This window comes from Cricetulus griseus (genome assembly GCF_003668045.3).
Source record: "Cricetulus griseus strain 17A/GY chromosome 1 unlocalized genomic scaffold, alternate assembly CriGri-PICRH-1.0 chr1_0, whole genome shotgun sequence".
Lineage (NCBI taxonomy): Eukaryota > Metazoa > Chordata > Mammalia > Rodentia > Cricetidae > Cricetulus > Cricetulus griseus.
The window spans coordinates 258905700-258921870 of NW_023276806.1; the positions used below are offsets into that span (position 1 = coordinate 258905700).

Below are 16171 nucleotides of genomic sequence, written 5' to 3' on the forward strand. Positions count from 1 at the left end.
TCCCCTTCGACTGTGTGAACACTGACATGCAAGTGTCTGTCTGAGCCTCTGCCTTCCGCTCTCCTTGGGACACACCACGAAGTGGAACTGCTGGGATCACACAAATTCCATGCACACCCTGAGCTGTAGCAACTGCAGCCATGCTGGGCTCCCACAGGCAGTAAACAGGGTTCCAGTTGGTCTATACCCTGCCAACACTTATCTTCTGGTTTCTTGGGGGGGGGGGTGTTGTTTTCTTTTCCTTGTTTTGGTCACAGTCAACCTAAGGGCTGTCAAGTGTTTTTTCACTGTGATTTTTAGTTGCATTTTTCTAATGCCTAATGATGTTTGCCATTTGTCATTTATTTATTACCTATTTATATACCTCTATTTGGAGAGAGTCTATTCAGTGGTTTTGACTGTTATCTTTGAAGAACATCACCTAGTAAATACCCTCTAATAGGTACCCTGCTATCAGAAAAAAAAATACAAATTCAAACTCTGTAACACGCCCACCCTCAGGTCTGCCCTCAGTTCACTACTTCAGCCTCATCTTGGCTGGTTTGTCCACACACACTGTCCATTTTCTGCTTCTCTCCGTCCTGGGAGCCAACCACGTTCCTACTCCTCCTGAGTCTCCTCCACACAGCCCCTTCTCCTGTGCCTCTTTTCTGAACCTCTTTTCCTGAACCCTCCTGTCCTCTTCAGTCTCAATGTAGACACCATGATGTTTTTTGAAAAGTTCTTCTAGGATCTCCCAATAAACCCCAAACTTCTCTTATACAACACTTACCACATGGTAAGTCAAAGAATCATCTCTGTGACTGTTTGCTTATGTTCAGATCTGTCCCCGCTATAATGAGGGCTCCTTAATGGGAACTGGGTATGCTATCATCTTGCCTAGAATGTTTCAGGCTTTCAAGAAATCTGTGTTAAATGAATATATGCATCAAGGACCACACACACATACACACACACACACACTGCAAATTCTAAGAGTTATTTTGTTTGGCATTCTGTTTTTAAATTTCTAGCTACAAAGTGATTATTTTAAATTTTGCAGTATAAATTATATAAAATACTAATAGATTCTGTTTAATTGTACAAGTGTCTGTGTCCATGTATGTCTGTGCACCACATGTGTGCCTGGGGAACAAGAAAGCCAGAAGAGGCAGTGGAGTCCCAGGACTAGAATTATAGATGGCTATGAGCCACTGGGGTGATTTGAAAGAAAATGACTCCCAAAGGGAGTGGCACTAGTAGGAGGTGTAGCCTTGTTGGAGGAATTGTGTCACTGTGGCAGAGGGCTATGAGGTCTTTCTCTCAAGCTTCACTCTGTATGACAGTCAGTCAACTTCCTGTAGCCCGAGTCAAGATGGAACACTCAGCTCCAGCACCACATCTGCCTGCAGGCTCCCACCCTGATGATGACGGACTGAACTGAAACTGCAAGTCAGACACCCCAACTAAATCTTTTCTTTATAAGATTTGCCTTGGTCATGGTGTCTCTTCACAGCAATAAAAACCTGACTAAGAGTTCCCGCGTGAGTGCTGGGAACCAAACCTGGGTCCTGAACAAGAGCAGGCCATGCTCTTAGCCACTAAACCATCTCTCTAGCTTAGACTCTTATTTTTGATATGCATTTAGTTATTCTTGATGCAAAAATATTTCTTTGCAGCAGATCTGTAAGTATACTATCCTCCAGAAACACATCAAAAACATTTATGTTTTATTTTCAGTAAAGAGTGATAGAATTATTTCAATTTCCCTCACCAGAATGGTATGGATTTTCCAGGCTGAAACGATTCATTTCCCTCTCATTTACACACTTATCTGTGAAGGCAGCATGAAGTGTGCCATAGGAATCATCTCTCTTCATAGCCCATTATGTATGCTTTGTAATTTACTGGAAATTGAAATGATCAGTAATCATTTCTTCCTATTCTCTTGTCAGGCTAGAGTCCTTTTTCTTTCTTTCCTTTTTTCATTTTTAAGAACTTTCTTTTCAGGTTTTAATCAACATATTTTTAAAAGTCATTTTTCCTCTTTTAAAATGGAAATGTGCCTACAAAGTTCAAATTTTTAAAATAGTGCGTCTCTAGATGTCACCTTAAGAAAAAAAGGATAGAGCAATTTCACAGAAGAATTTCTCTTTTGCCCAATTCAGGCATCTTTTTTTTCTCTCTGGAGATATGTAAATAAGTAAAGAAGTGAGGTCCATACACAGAAGGAAAACATGGCACCTAGACATTTACCTGAAAACCACACTATCATTCAAACACTATTAAGGGTCACTGTCAACACGTTTAGGCCAAGAGCACAATCTGCCTTTCAACTGTTGTACCTTGATAGAAGGGATAAAAGTCTGACACAAGATTCCTCTAAAGAGAGCAGGGCAAAAGATGAGCAGTAAATCCCTAAGGAAGTGGATACAGCCAGGCAGATATTATAGAAATGGACGAGGGAAATCAATAACCACAAAAGGGACAACAGAACCTATGGGCAAAGGGACCTGTAAATCCTATGGATTAAAATCCTCTAGACTGTTGCCATTGGACTGGATTTTTTTTTCCCCAAAATCTAGTCTTGTGATTTAAAAAAGTGAAGTCTATCTTCTTAAGTAGAGTTCATAATATGCTTTCAAAGGTAAGCTACAATGTGACTCTTGTTAATGCCCAGTTCCATAAATATGCCTGGCACCACAGAGGCAGTCATAAAACATGTCTGGGCATTCCAATGAGCTATCAAAGCTGCTGCTGAGGTAAAGCAGGTGCTAGGAGAGTTGTCACAACCCCCAGATGCCAACCTCTGTCCCCAAGTAGCTCTCAGGTAAAACGGATAATGGACACGAAGTAGCCAGCCATGGGCTGGCACAAAGGCACTCTCGATGAGTCTTAACTGCCTGGTCCACGTGACATTCCCAAGTTTCAGGAAAGGTCACATCTGCACACACTGACATCCTAGAGCCTATCTGGGGTGGTGGGGGGGGGGAGATGCCATCTTAGTCCCTGACATCTGCTCAGGGTTTTTCTGTCCTACTTGAAAACTCAGGAAACATAGTAAGCGTTCAGTGGTCCCTGGCTATCAGAGTTGGGGGAAGAAGCAACCGAAATAGCTTTCTGGAGAAGGTAAAGCCCTCTGTGGAAATCACTAAGTTGTGGGAAGGTGTCTGGGTCCCTGCTCCCCAGCCGATTCTAGCCTGTGCTCCTGTAAGAACGGTCATGGCTACATTCAGTACCTGCCACTCACCCAATCCCATGAAAACTAGGACTGTTTCCTTTCTGCCCCCTGTGCTGGAATTTCAGTCTCTGTCAAAGATTCCAGAAAATATAAGATAATGTCATCTTCTATGAAAGCTATCAGAAATAATCAGAAAGAAAGAATGACAGGATTTCACATTAGTAATCTCGCTAGTCAATATATTTGAAAATACTTAAGACTACAGACTAAACCAATGTGAGAAGGTTGTATATCCAATAGAATTCTGTAGGTTTTACACTGGGCACAGAGAAGACAGCCAGCAAAATGGGCTGTTTATGGTTTAGTGACATCTTCAGCCACAATGTTTCTCCAATCCATCTCTCACACTGAAAGTCTATTTTCTAGTCACAGAAAGCTAATAATTTTAATACTATACATTTTTAAGATAAGTAGTCTGTAACAAAGAAATGTGACAAACTCAGTGAATTTGCTAACAAACTTAGGGTAAACAAAGAATTAAAATCCTTGCATGAAATAATCATCCACATATCAGAAACCATTTCCTTTAGGATTCAGCTGAGCAGAAATGAAGCACCACTACCACCATCAAGCAACAGGTTAGCCCACTCAGAAATAATTGTATAGGAAAATATCTGCACAGCGCTCAATGCATAGAGACCTGAAACAGACATAACTACAGAAGTTTAAAGGCACAACAGAAGAACAACAGTAATCTGTTTAGGTTGAGTCACAAAACTCTTGGGCATATTTCATCCTGACACATCTACAACATGTATGTAGCTGTTACATACATCACAGAAGATTCTTAGTCCCTCCAGCAACACTGTCTTCTCAAGTTGCTTGTGCTCTTTGCTACGCTGACATCTTTTGAGGTCTGAGCATCAAAATGTCAATGGACTCCAAAATCCTTATGGGGTACATCCCTACCCATAGAAGGCAGGCATCAGAAAACAAGGTTCTAACAGATACATTTGGAGGGAGGCAGGGGGAAGGGAGGGAATTCCTCCAAAGTGTAGTTTACAAAAATTCTCTTGATCTAGGGTAAAATTCTGACAGCAACGTGGAAATTTTAATAAAAAAATTTTGTGTGAGTTTAGAACTGGAGGTAACAGGACTGCTCTGCCTGAAAGCAGACGGGAAAATACTGGAGGTACTGGCAACCAGTGAGACCAGGCACTGAGAGACACAGGTGTGCATGATGAAACAAGCCTAGAGAAGTAGACACAGCAGGAAAGGCCTCTGCCGCTCCCTCCTGCACCCCTCACCCCCCCTCCTTAGCCACAGAATTCCTTTTCATCTTCACCTCTTTCCACCTTCATTGAGAGGAAGGTCAAAGCTCTCCAAGAAATGTCTCAAAACTCTGTTCCTGTTTCACGGCATTAGCTAAATATGATCCCAGCCTGAGAGTGTAGTTTTATAGTCTAACATAAAACACCAGAGTTACAGATAACTTCAACATTTTCTAAAATTTTACTGCATATGTGACAGACCTGACTTTCAAGAGGTTCGTGCTTCATTATATACATTTTTAAGTTTTTTAGACAATCTAGTCTAAAAACTTTATACCTTTAAGGTAACCAGATAGAAATTAAACGGGGAAAATACAGTAAATATAGCAATGTATTGATCTCTGTATTATTAAAAAAAAAAGAAAAGAAAAACAAAACAGATGGTCCATTTTGATGAAAATATTCTCTTTACCATACAAACTATATAGTATTGATTTTTTCTGTTTCTAAGAAGGTGGATTTCAGAATAAAATCCTTGGAGCAATAGTAATTAAAACCTGTGGTAGTGTATGCCTTTAATCCTAGCACTTGGGAGGCAGAAGCAGATGAATCTCTGTGAGTTTGAGGTCAGCATGGTCTACAGAGTGAGTTCCAGGACAGCCAGAGCTACATTGAAAAACTCCTTCTCAAAAACCCAAAACCAAAATAACAACAACCAAAGGCTGTGGTTAGCTTACTAGACAAGCTGAGTGACTTGCCCTAAGAGGAGTGTCAGTCACACACAATCATACTTCCACAGCTATGAAGAGTGTGGTTATCAACCCATCACACAGGTGCTAGACAAAGCTCCATGGACCTCACTACTGTCTTATCCTCCGCTCAAGAAACTTATCCAAACTACCCAATGATGAATTCAACCTTTCTCAGGGGGATCAACTTTTCCAATAAAAGAAAAATTAATGGAAATGCCGGCAACTTTAAATTATGCACTTAACTAACGTGTTGCCACTTAAATTGCACAAATAAATATTCTAGCCTAAGTTCAAGGGAAGCATGAATGTAAGTGTGTGCCGTAATGAATGAGTGCTCTTTAGAGAATGGCTTTAAGGGACACATTTGCTTTTCACTTCTTTAAGAAAAATCTGATTTTGTTACAACACAACTTGCATATTGTTGGAAGCTACCAGATAATAAACTGTGCATTAGGGTTTCAACCAACATATGTTCTTTTACATTCTTTTACATACATTTCAAAACTCCCAGAATAATAAATTCTCTGACAACAACATAACCTTGGAGAAATTCCTTGGGAAAAAATTCCCAAAGTAAATGTCATCCCCAGGCTTACAGAGAGCCTTGGCTGGATTGAAAACAGCAAGCAGCTGGGTGCATTTGCCTTCACTCTTGACATACGGCCGAGTCTACCAATCTACCAGTGACCAAAGGAAGGAGGGAAACTGCACACACATTTCCCTTTTCAAATGTATTAGGAAGCTCCAAAATACATCCATCTTCAAATCTGAGTAAAGCCCCATCTCTGGACAAAGAAACAAAGGCTTCAGAAACAATACCACTGTATTTCCATCCCTAAACTAGAATCTGTATTTATGCAATGCCTTTTCATTTAACAAATGACTGTGAGTTCTTTCTCCAAGATAAAAGCATAATAAGGGTTAGCCTATTCTTCTGTAAGATGTTACTCAGGATGAGCCTATCCTACTTCTCAAGGGGCCACACCAATGTTTGTTGCTGCTGTTCATTCCCAGCAAAAAACAGACACACACAGAGGACAAGCGTATAACCACTAGGGGGCAATCCTTATTCTAGCATAGTTATCAGGAAAATAACACTCAAAGTGAACTCTCTTAAAATAGGGGTTCAAATTTTAATTATGAATGTAGAAAAGGACTTTGGCAAGTTAAAAACTGAGATTCAAGAATATTTTATCTTCCATTTAACAAGAAACAAGTAATGGATGCATCTGTATGTATGTTAACCAAAATGGCAGCAGTAAGTGGCTGGTATACAGCCTGAGTAGTCTTCACACCATTTTTTCTGACTTTCAAACTACTGGATATCATCAATATTCTCTAAATTTTTTTAAAGATTTTATTTATTTATTATGTATACGACATTCTGCTTCTATGTATATCTGCACACTAGAAGAGGGCAACAGGTCTCATAATGGATGGTCTTGAGCCCCATTTGTTTGCTGGGAATTGAACTCAGGACCTCTGGAAGAGCAGTCAGTGCTCTTAACCTCTGAGCCAACTCTCCAGCCCTATTCTCTAAATTTTTAGTGATCTGATCTCTTCCTTGAAGCATCTAGATACCATTGTTTTGGTAGCTTTTTCTCTTTTTCAGCTGTTCGTCAATGGCTCTCTCTGTGTGTGAGCCTGACAGTTCTATAACTTCAATTTTCTTAACTTCACAGAATCTTTACTTCCTTAGCTTTATAAAAAACCTGCCATTTAATCTTATAATTGAGTACTGATTTTACATCTTCCCAACTACCTGTGAAGCACTGTGCCCGACGGGCAGACAAGGGTATTCCTCATCAGGGATCAATGTTTGAGGAGAATTAATTTTACATATGGACAGTTCATTCTTGAACATTTTACACTACGATGACTGCCGCTCCTGTGAAATCTCTGAGGCTATACAGTGTGAGATAATGCACCCACACATGAAAGCCACTGATAGCACAGAAAAGTTCCTGTTCTCTTGAACCAGAGCCATTTCTGAGGCTAGAAGCATACCCTAGCATGCTAGCTTTCCGTGCTGTCTCTGTGGCCTGCCACCACAGTGCTGACTGAGGAAAACCACACCTGTAAGGGTCTTGCTCTCCAATAGCAGGAATTACTTTTATGTTACCACTCTAACTATAGCATCAACACTTAAAACCCAACTTACTAATTTAAGCATCTAAATGTGTATCTGGCAACTACCTGAATGCAGACTTACTGATGACATAATATGCTTTTAAAAAATTAAATAGTAGATAGATATTGCCCTTCAAATGTAAAATGGGCAGGATGATTGAAGTCAGGAGGGATTTGATCATCCTGCAGTAAGTTATTACTTCACAATCTTGAAGTCCAGAATAAAGCTGTATTATCAGTGAAGACACACATACATGGAGATATTGCTGTGATAAAGATGGAAAGGACAGTCGTTAGCATTCAGACAGCATTCCTACTGGCCTGTCCTTGGGGTTCTGACAGGATACACCCTCAGCTGCTGCCACCAAGAGCACCGCCTGTGCACATTCACTACTTTCCTTTTTAAAAGGCCCCGCCCACCTCCCATCTCTCTCTCTCTTCCTCTCTCTCCCTCTCCCTTTTTCTTTCTCTTTGTCTCTGATTCTCTCTTCTGCTGCTCCTGCCCTCAGAGGCCAGTCTCCCCCTTTTCCCACTCACTTTCCCCCAATAAAAACCCGTCCACCCATGCTCTGTTGAATGTCCACTTTTTAAATTACAACAACAGTGCTTTACATTTAAAAGCAAACACAGACAAAAAGAGCAGCTTTAGAACATCAAGCATGATGATACAGACAAGGTTGAGGCATAAGAATCGTGAGTTCAAGGACAGCCAAGGTTACATAGTGAGATCCTGTCTCAGAAAACAGAAAAATAAAAGAGTAAGCCCCAAACTTACAAAGATCAAGATGCAAGTCAGACTCCTTAAGACCCAGGTTCTGCAGGGAAGGCACATTTAAAAGTGTATTAACAGTGATAAACTAAAGTCCCAAGGTCTGTCCCATGGATGTCTGTGTGTGGCTATGTATTCTTCTTTAAGATGACAGCATAATCTAGGAAGGGCAGTGCGAGCAAGTCTAATGATGAGTGGCAGTCATGACAAAGTTGACATTAATCTCTCAACAGAATAAGATTTGAGAACCTGTAAACCTGCCCGCCATCCTCAGTGGGATGAGGATGGTGGCACAGTAGGATCTTGGTCATATTCTCAACTTCAGTAAGCCTTCTTAGTTTCCTTTCTTTGAAGATGCTGAGTATACACACGGGTCTCCCTATGTTTCTACTTGAAGTCCTAGGATCTCTATTTCCAAAAGCTACGTACACATCAGAAAACAAGCAGTAGAGCCTGGCTATGGACGGACAGTTACTCTTCAAGCACTGGACCAGCCACACTCCACCCTTTGCCACCTTCTATGTGACGGACCAGCCAGCCACACTCCACCCTGTGAAGCACCACACACTTGCTTCTGAGCATGTGTGGCTATATTCCGCCTGAGGAAACAAGTGCAGCAAACCCACTCTTACCAGCCTCAGAGGAGCAGCCAACCCTGCCTGACAATGACACTCCCCAGAGACACAGCCACTTGTTCCTACCTTTCCTTATCTGGCCGCGCCTACGCCTTCTGGCAGTCTCGGGTGACAGCTGTCCCCAAATCTGGAGGAAATCAAAAACCAGCTCCCTAACCTGCACCATCGTGAACCGTATTTACCCTCTTCTCTGTGCCCATCACACAAAATGGAAGCAGATCTTACTCTATTGGCTGTCTTTCCTCCTACTTCAGCTCGGCTTCCTGGATCCTTCCCCTCGCGTCCTGTGATCATCAATACCATGGGTGCAATGTCCAGCTTCCAGGCTGTATTCGTGTATTCACCTTCAAAATACAGTTTCTCAAAAAGTTATTGACTTTTCTTTTTCCATCACCTCACCTCTCAGAACATTTTAAAATTCAACCCCTTTTAAATTAAAAATAATGAGGGCTAGAGCTGCAGCTCAGTGGTTGAATGCCTGGAAAGCATGCACCCTGGGTTCAATCTCCAGGACAGCACGCCCGGTGGTTAGAACAAGAACAGCCCATGCAGGATAGAAGATTTGAAAGCATGGGCATCAGGGTGTGGTGCTACTTGATGGGGATTAGGAGGTGTGGCCTTGTTGGAAAAAGTGTGCCACTGGGGATGGACCTTGAGATTTCAAATGCCCAAGCCAGCCCTGTCTCTCTTCTCTTCCTGCTGCCTGCAGACTCTGATGTAGAACACTCACTCCCTTCTCCGGCCCCACATCTGCCTACATGCAGCCATGCTTCCACCATGACGATGATAGACTAAACCTCTGAAACTGTAAACCAGCCACAATTAAATATTTTCCTTTATAAGAGTTGTGTGATCGTGGTGTCTCTTCACAGCAATAGAACATTAAGATAGCATGCATATGCAAGTACATACATGTACACATACACACACATGCACACACACACACTAGGTTACTAACAAAAGAAATATAGCTAATACTATCTATAATATGTGTTCTGTGTAACCATTTTTATGGAAAGCTCCAGGGATTTATAGGGATACAAGTATTTTTTTAGGCTGGATCCTTCCCTATAGCTCAGGCTAGCCTCAAATTCTTACCTCTGCCTCCCACAAGCTGGAACCTCATGTACCTGGCTGTATACTATACAATTATTTTAACAGCTTTCTTATTGATGGATATTTTCAGTTTTGTGTTATTGGTGCTAAAAGCAATACTGCAGAAAGCACTCTCACATAGGTTATCTTTGAACACACTGTACGGACAATGACTGCTGGCTGAATGCACATAGTCATGTTTATATAGTATAATGGTGCACATTTTCTTCTCTAACCCACTGTATCTGGCTTCTGCAACCAGTGTCCCACTGGTGAACGACACACTGCTGCCAACACCTGGGACTCGGCTTCTTTCCTATGTAATTTCTCAGCAACACCAGACAACGCCAAACTGCCCCTCCCCTGGGAACCACACCTTCCTTCATAGTCTCTCCTGACTAGCTCTCCTGCTCTCACTTCCTTTGCCAAGGTCTCTTCTGATTCGGCCACTTTATCCACCTTATCCCCTGGTCTAGCTCTTTTCTTCTGCACTCTGCTACATCTCCATTGTGGCTCTAATTGGTCCCCATGGTTTCTGATTTCTATTTCCAGGCATCATTCCTCAGCTCTATGCTGCGGTACTTAACAGTGCTCCTTAGAAGACTCACAGACATTAGTACTCTCTGTTCCACTCGTTTCTAATGACACTGCCACCATCTTTACAAAGTGATCTCCAACTGCTCTTAGCTACCAAAAGCGCCTTTCACCTGCTCTCCCAGTCTCCACACCCACCCACCTCAATCCTTGCCCTCAGAGGCAACAATGCCTTATAAACCCGTTTAACACCTTCACTAATGCCTGCACTTTCAATAGACAACTTCAGTTTGTGACAACCTTATCATTATGTACTCTACCTTCTTCCTGCCACTCTCTAGCCACACAGTTTCATTCTCTTAAAACAGGTCAGGGCTCTTCCATCTGTGTCTATTTAGATGCCTTCCTCTTTTATCTTGGCCTAACTCCTGATGTCACTTAGGTCTCCATTAAAGCATCTCTTCTTGTAAAGACCTCCCTGACTTCCCAGTTTAAATAGTATTCCTGCTATACCTTAAGGTCCAATTGTGCTTTCCTTCTTTCCTTTGTCACAGCTTACAAATATTCCTTGTCTTGTAATAACTCTGTCAACTAACTCTCCTACTAAACTGAAAATGCCAGAAGGACCAGGGTTGTGTAACTAATGCTCCCTGTGGCTCTAGCAACTTGCCCAGAGCCTGTCACATAGCAGGAACTCCATAGTTATTTCTTAGATGAAGAAGGAGAGTATATTTGGCTTTATTTGGAGAATTCAAACATTTGTGGAGGAAGTAGTGTGACTGGCTAAGCAAATAGACAGAATTTGGGGAATATAAGCTGAGAATAATGTTCCAGAAAGAGAAAACAAACCACTATTTGATACTAGTTAGGAGATTTTAATTCTAAAATTCAATACAATTGTGGGATGAATTAATAAATAAGAATGAAATAAGGAGCTCACTCTATAAAAGCAAAGCAGGTGCAACTGCAGAGAATACCAGCGTTTCCCCTAAATATTAATTCTACAACTAGCTCAAATGGGCTGTCTGTCAGCACTGATGCAATTCTAGTGCCCTAGGTTTTAAACCTTGAGGCCTTCTTGGATTCAGTGTATTTCTTCTCTGTATTCGGGTAGTCATCATCTGACACCAACTTTTCATTTGAAACAGCTTTCACTGTTCCTCTTTCTCCTCACTTTAAATAAAGACACTAACTCAACACCAATTAGTTGACCCTCTCCCCTAAATGAGTTCTTGGCCTTGACACTGATGGCCTTGGGGCTGTGGTGGAGCTGTCTAAAGCTCTACAGGATATCTTTCAACCTCGCTTCTCATCACCAGTCTGGCAATCCCTTCCCCCTTCAGAAAGACCCCCAGACACTGCCAAACACACACTGGGAGGAGAACGCGCCCTAGTTGAGATCTATTGTCCTAGAAGGGGTCCTCATGGGAAAAGCCTTAAAATCATTTGCCCAAAACTCAACCCATCCTTCCAGGCCAACTCAGACTTCTTTTTTATGAAATATGTGCTCATGTTATATTTGCTTTTCCTTTCTCTGTGACAACATGCTCATGTTATATTAGTCAGCTTTCCATTGTAATAGGACACTTGTGATAGTTGACATAAAGCAGCAAAGTTATCTTTGACTCATTATTTCAGTCATTTCAATCCATGATTGACTACATCTACTGTTTCTGGGCCTATGGTATGTGGTAGGGGTGGGGCAATAGGTCATGGCAGAAGTGCTCCAAATGAATGGGAGAAGCAGGGCAAAGGCTACTCTACTGCATGGTAGCAAGCAAAAAGAGAAGTAAACTACCACAAACAAGACAGACCTTTCCAGAGCTCACCCCAGGTACCTACTTCCTCCAACTGGTCCCAGTTCTATCCATTTCTAGCATTTCCCAGTAAATCTCATCACACATTATAAAGGCCCTCATGATATAATTACCTTCCAGGAGTCCCAACTCTGAACACTGCTGCACTGGGGACAAAACCTTCAAAACACTGGGTCACCACACCCTAATCATAACACCAATGAACAAACAGATTCATGGCAGTTTAATTTTATAAATAACCTGTACAATAAAACAAATGGGTTACAGGACCTCTGCTCTGTAGCTCAGACCGATCTAGAACTGACTTGGTAGTCCAGGAACCATCCTGAGTACTGGGGCTACAGGCATTGGCCACCATGCCCAACAGGAGACCATGACTTGCTTATCATTCTGGTAAAATTTAAAAATAGTAATACTTCCTGTTGAAAAGGCTATGGAAAAAGAGATGCTACTATACACTGCCAGGAAAACACTACATCACAGAGTTTGTGGGCAGGACCTTTAATATGACCATAACCCTATGACACTGCTTCCTTCCAGATAATCAAGTAACTCAGAAGGCTACTGTCCTGTCACTATAGACCTGGAAACAGCTTAAAGGTCCATCAACAGATAAACTGTTAACAGCAATACTGTTAAAACAGATCAGATTTTTATGTAGTAGCAGAAGGACAGTCACAATGACAAGACAGTGGCAATGTTTCAAACAGCATATACTAACTAAATACCAGTTTCCTTCTTAAAAGTATTTTGAAAGTTATCTTACAAGTGACCAAGTTTCCTTGTGGCATCTTCTTCATCTATTCACTGCCGTGTGTCATTACTCCTCTCCTCTCCCTGCCTTCTCCACTCCGTCCCCTTGGGTCCCCACACACTCTTCCTTTGTGCTTTTCTATGTTCCATGTACTCTTTCTCCTCCTTCAACTCATGGTCCCTTCCACTCTAATGTCCTACCCACTACATGAATTTATGTATGAGAGAATAAACACAGTATTTTTCTTTCTGACTCTACCTTATTTTGTTTAACAGAACTCCCAGTTACATACATTTTTCTCAAAATGTCCTGACTTCATTCTTCACGGGCAAATCAAATTCCACTGCATTGTGTCCCACCTTTCTTATCCATTCCTCTGTCAGCTGGACTGGCATCTAGGCTGGATCCATTTCCTAGCTGTTACATCACAGTGTAACAGTAAGCACAGGTGTGTGGGTGCCTCTGTGCTACGCTAACTTTTCGTCTTGTGGGTGCCCACCCACAAGTATCTGAGCTGGAGCACAGGATAGTGAGTGCGCTTTGTTTTCCAAAGGAGCTCTACACTGAGTCTATGTTTACACTCCCACTAGCAGTGGATCAGGTTCCTCTTGCCCTGTGTCCTCATTCATTGTCTTGATGAAACAATTCTGACTGAAATGAGATGGACTCTCAAAGCAGTTCAATTTGCATTCTTCTGATGGCCAAGGATATCTGAACAGTTTTCTGAAGATTCTTTGGTCACCAAATACTATTTTTATAAATGACAAATTTATGTATGACTATACTTTGAAAAAAAGACAATACACACTACATATTCTGATGAATATGGGTCAAAAGGTAAGTAAAATTTCCATAGTCATTTTAAATTTATTACAAAAATTAGTAACTCTGGGGTTTTGTTTGTTTGGTTGGTTGGTTGTTTTTTGTTTTTGTTTTTGTTTTTGTTTTTTTCTAAACAGATTTCTCCATGTAGCTCTAGCTGCCCTGGAACTCTCTCTGTGGACCAGGCCTGCCTCTGACTCCAGAGTGCTAGGATTAGAGGTGTGCACCACCACCTCCCAGGGATAACTCTTTTAAATTTTTGTGGAATCATCAGGTTTATGAATCATGCCTTAAGTTTTTTAGTTTCCTTAAAAAGTAGGCTTATACATGTACCACCTTTATTGCAACCAAATATCATGAGCTGAAATATTGCTTTTACCCTAGAGAAATCAATGGTAAAATGGAAGCTTACAGACAAATGCTTTTTTGTTTGACAGCTTATGGTGTGATACATCCATGAATCACACTGAAAATTTGTCCCTTGAAATCAAAGAAACAATATGTTTACACAAAGAACATGCCCCAAAGTTCGCCAATAAAGAAAAGTGTTTAATCAAAATATTTGTTGACAGCTGGTTAATGCTGATCTAAAGTAGAAAAGAAAATCAGTGTCATTGTAGTCTTTTGTTTTAGTTATAAGAGCTGAATATGCAAATTAGGCCAAAATAGAGCCTCATTATCTGTTTTACACTTCAAGTGTGATTTTAAGCACTTGTAGGTACACACACACACACACACACACACACACACACACACACACACACACACACACAATGCACATCTATCTCAACAAACCATGCACATCATCTGTTTAGAACCAGGAGCTGCACATACTTCTACAACACTAACTGCAAGGCAGATGGCAGGCACTGATCAACAGACACAAAATAAACCCCCTAAGTCCTACTCCCTCAAACAGTCCCTCTCATTTCTTTCCTTTAGAAAAATATCAAGCAGCTTTTCCTTACTATTGATTTGCAACTACACAGTTACAATGGGCAATGCAAAGGAGGATTTCAAAGAAGGAAAAATGTTTCTTGGCACAGATTTGCTTTCATAGTCTTAGGCAGGAGATAACACTAACTTTGAAACTCACAGCATACTGTATTTTTTTATCAGCATCTAATGTGTAAATGAGCTCTTTCTATAGCTAGAGGTTTAGCTTTCAAAATACATAATTACTGATCATTTTAGTCTGCATCACATTTCTCATGCAGGGTGAAATGAACTAAAACAGCTGTTACGTCCTAATAGCTTTATAATGTGCAAAGAATTTCTATGACTATCCGAAATTAAACCTATAGCTTCCCATCAGGCAGAACGTATTCATGTGTACATATGACCCACATTATTTGGAAGAACAATTATTAACTTATGAAATTATAATTTGAAGCATAATGAAGGAAAGCTGCTAAGGAAAATTCTGCAGTTCTTAGATGAGGTGAGACTCCCAAGTGCACACTGCTCATGTCCCCACTGGCCTCTGCAGCTCTTGGGCTGAAGGAGTCTCTGTGTTCCTGCTGCCACCATTCCTTGCAGGGATCGAGCCCTCTATTTTCATACTGGGAGATGAATTTCTAGAAGGTGAACCAAGCCTGGCACTCTGCCCAGAATTTCTGGCAGCCGACAAGCAATCTGGTTTTACTGCTGGTCTGCTGTCCCCTGCGCTAACCTTGTACCCACAGAGAGCACCCTCATCCGGGGAACTGGTACCATTTATAATCATCACCAAGAAAGCCCTGATCATTTTATTAACCATGGGACTGGCACGCAAAGTTCTCTTTAAATGTATTTCTGTGAAATGGAATATTAAAAATCTTGTTTCCTAGCAGCTCTTTCTAACAATGAGGAGGGGGACAACAATGTTAAGAGTGTTTTCCAGAAAAATCTATTATTATCCAGGCAGCTGCAGTCAAGGATGTTAAGAGGGTTAAGGAGAATCAAACATCTGATGAGTACTACCTAAAGGAATGTAAAGCAGGCCCAGGAACACAAAGTAAGTAGATGATGCACAGGTACACTGTGTAATTGATGGGTACACTGGGCCACTCAAGCTATGAATATTAAAGGTCAGAGCAATCACTGCTAGGCAGAGTGGATGACATCTGTACACAGGCCCAGCTCTCCACTGAGAGAATTACTGACCACTGACACACCCTCTGGATTGCTATATCCAAAGCAAGCAGGACAGGAGGTGACTGCCATGCACAGTAGAGCCACATCTAAGCTTGCATCCTAGTCCTAGGTGTCCCTCCAGCTTCCCTGTCTTCCGAAGCTTACTTCAACAGAGCTTTCACCATTGACACCACTTTCTTATCCACCCAGATGCTGGGCTGATGGCCCTGGGAACTCCTCCTTACAAGCTCCACTAATCAGCGTGTTCTCACTCCCAGCTCCTCCATCTCTGCTCTCTGTTTTGTATGTTAGAGGTC

General features: G+C 41.5%; 1 protein-coding gene across 2 annotated transcripts in view; it reads right to left on the reverse strand.

The window, feature by feature from the left end:
* Btbd9 (BTB domain containing 9) overlaps positions 1-16171 on the reverse strand; it is a 354247-nt gene that overhangs the window by 274916 nt on the left and 63160 nt on the right. The gene's annotated exons all lie outside the window — the stretch shown is intronic.